Source organism: Carassius gibelio, chromosome B21 (assembly GCF_023724105.1).
Source record: "Carassius gibelio isolate Cgi1373 ecotype wild population from Czech Republic chromosome B21, carGib1.2-hapl.c, whole genome shotgun sequence".
NCBI classification, from domain to species: Eukaryota; Metazoa; Chordata; class Actinopteri; order Cypriniformes; family Cyprinidae; genus Carassius; species Carassius gibelio.
Window position 1 is genome coordinate 4,467,207 of NC_068416.1, and position 3,424 is coordinate 4,470,630.

The 3,424-nt window shown below is 38.9% G+C and overlaps 1 protein-coding gene across 1 annotated transcript in view; it reads right to left on the reverse strand.

The window, feature by feature from the left end:
- Positions 1–2,061: 2,061 nt before the first annotated feature.
- The window catches only part of LOC127985962 (uncharacterized), a 215,384-nt gene continuing 214,021 nt past the window's right edge, over positions 2,062–3,424 (reverse strand). Inside the window, exon 3 of the transcript XR_008160708.1 lies at positions 2,062–2,765. The gene's annotated coding sequence lies outside the window, so the exon portion shown is untranslated. The remainder of the gene's footprint in view (positions 2,766–3,424) is intronic.

Genomic DNA, 3,424 nt, shown 5'->3' on the forward strand with positions numbered 1-3,424 from the left:
CGTAGTGTTTTCCCCCACGCCCTCGCCACGCCCCCAGCTATGACTAGATGCCGACTTTATCTATCTGAATAGCACGTTCAGCGCGGGGGCGTGGTCACATTAGATATAATGAAGGGAGAAGTGAAAAACGGACATCTCGTTGTTTTCATATGCATTACCTTATCAAAGAATATTTTCTGCAGCACTTGTTTAGTTTTAAAGTCAAGCTTTCTATAGATATCTCTCTCATGTATCTTCGTTGAGTATTCACGGAGTTACACGTCATTTTAATGATGTGTTTGTAAATGAAGATCATCAGCACAGACAAAGGCTGCAGACAGCACACATACTGATAACACGCTCGGGAGAAAACAAACACATAACTATAAAATCATACTTACAGGTTATGATTCGGAGATGCTTTTTGGTCCAAATAAAGTTGGTAATGAACCCTCTTTTATGGCCTAACGCTTTGAAAATCCTGCCTTGAACTCACCGAGATTAGAAAAGCAGTCATCAGTGAAATGTTGTACAAAAGGGATTTGTTGTACTGCTCTGGTATTGTGGTAAAAATGAATTTTAGCCATTGGGTCTTCTGATCTTCATTCTTTGGCAGTGAAAATAAAACAAACTTGCCTTTACACACAGAAACACACTGTCTCCTTGACATGACACTATCACACCAACCAGAGCGTCTGTGTGGGGGGTGGGGCTGGTCAGAGTTCTGTTTCTCCCAAGACGGTAGGCGGAGATTATTATGCAAAGTGTTCCTAGTGACGTACATAGAGATGGGCAAAAGATTTGAAATTTATAACGACTCGTTTCAGCGATTCAGAGTCGAATCCTTATTTTAGAAGCCAATAACTTTATAAATCGTGTACTTTTTGGTTTAATTACTTTGCACATTGTTTACACTGATGGACAGCTACATCATACACTGTAATACAGGTAATTTTTGATTTCCCATCTGTGTGGCCCTTAATTAGTCCTTTATTATTAACATCAATCAAATGTTCCATATCATAAAGATCGTTCTCCAATTGCTTTATTTTCCTTTATATATGTACCATTGAATTATAAGAATACTGCTGACAAAACACCCTTATCTGTTTTCCCAACCTCCCGCCATTGAGTCATATTTTCAAAGCCACTCTTATTCAATTTCCACATCTCCCAAAATAATCTGAACTTCTCACAAAAGGAATTATCCTGCTATAATTTAACATTAAAATGCCAATAATACTTTGGACGCTGTACTATATTAATTTTAAAATCAATAGTAACAACATGATGATCAGAAAAACCATTAGGAAAAATATTTGCATTCATGATTTTGTTGTTTTCTTTTTTACTAACATATAATCTGTCTAATCTTGCACCAGTAAAAGAGGAATCTAACATCTTGACCCATGTATACTGTTTAACCATCTGATTCCTATCCCTCAATCACCTTTATTTTATATAGTGCTTTAAACAAAATAGATTGTGTCAAAGCACTGAACAACATTCATTTGGAAAACTGTGTGTCAATAATGCAAAATGATAGTTAAAGGCAGTTCATCATTGAATTCAGTTATGTCATCTCTGTTCAGTTTAAGTAGTGTCTGTGCATTTATTTGCAATCAAGTCAATGATATCGCTGTAGATTAAGTTACCCCAACTAAGCAAGCCAGAGGCGACAGCGGCAAGGAACCGAAACTCCATCGGTGACAGAATGGAGAAAAAAACCTTGGGAGAAACCAGGCTCAGTTGGGGGGCCAGTTCTCCTCTGACCAGACGAAACCAGTAGTTAAATTCCAGGCTGCAGCAATGTCAGATTGTGCAGAAGAATCATCTGTTTCCTGTGGTCTTGTCCTGGTGGTCCTCTGAGACAAGGTATTTACAGGGGATCTGTATCTGGGGCTCTAGCTGTCCTGGTCCTTTCTAGGTGCTGATCCACCATCATGTCTGGATACGTACTGGATCCGGGTGACTGCAGTGACCCTCTGGTCTGGATACAGACTGGATCTGGTGGCCACGGTGACCTCGGAACAAGAGAGAAACAGACAAATATTAGCGTAGATGCCATTCTTCTAATGATGTAGAAAGTACATGTAATGTGAAGTGTTTCCGGTTCCGGTTTACCTTATTAATGCAGCCTAAAAATCCTTTAACGGATTTGGAGATTAAAAGCATATTAGTATGTTATGTGTATGCTAGGTTAAAGAGATGGGTCTTTAATCTAGATTTAAACTGCAAGAGTGTGTCTGCCTCCCGAACAATGTTAGGTAGGTTATTCCAGAGTTTAGGCGCCAAATAGGAAAAGGACCTGCCGCCCACAGTTGATTTTGATATTCTAGGTATTATCAAATTGTCGGAGTTTTGAGAACGTAGCGGACGTAGAGGAGTATAATGTAAAAGGAGTTCATTCAAATACTGAGGTGCTAAACCATTCAGGGCTTTATAAGTAATAAGCAATATTTTAAAATCTATACGATGTTTGATAGGGAGCCAGTGCAGCGATGACAGGCCCGGGCTAATATGGTCATACTTCCTGGTTCTAGTAAGAACTCTTGCTGCTGCATTTTGGACTAGCTGTAGTTTGTTTACTAAGCGTGCAGAACAACCACCCAATAAAGCATTACAATAATCTAACCTTGAGGTCATAAATGCATTGATTAACATTTCTGCATTTGATATTGAGAGCATAGGCCGTAATTTAGATATATTTTTGAGATGGAAAAATGCAGTTTTACAAATGCTAGAAACGTGGCTTTCTAAGGAAAGATTGCGATCAAATAGCACACCTAGGTTCCTAACTGATGACGAAGAATTGACAGAGCAACCATCAAGTCTTAGACAGTGTTCTAGGTTATTACAAGCAGTTCTTAGGTCCTATAATTAACACCTCTGTTTTCTGGTTCTGAATTTAGCAGTAAGAAATTACTCGTCATCCATTTTTTTATATCAACTATGCATTCCAGTAGTTTTTCAAATTGATGTGTTTCACCGGGCCGCGAAGAAATATAGAGCTGAGTATCATCAGCATAACAGTGAAAGCTAACACCATGTTTCCTGATGATATCTCCCAAGGGTAACATATAAAGCATGAAGAGTAGCGGCCCTAGTACTGAGCCTTGAGGTACTCCATACTGCACTTGGGATCGATATGATACATCTTCATTCACTGATACGAACTGATGGCGGCCATATAAGTACGATTTAAACCATGCTAATGCACTTCCACTGATGCCAACAAAGTGTTCAAGTCTATGCAAAAGAATGCTGTGGTCAATTGTGTCAAACGCAGCACTAAGATCCAATAAAACTAATAGAGAGATACACCCACGATCAGATGATAAGAGCAGATCATTTGTAACTCTAAGGAGAGCAGTCTCAGTACTATGATACGGTCTAAATCCTGACTGGAAATCCTCACATATACCATTTTTCTCTAAGAAGGAAT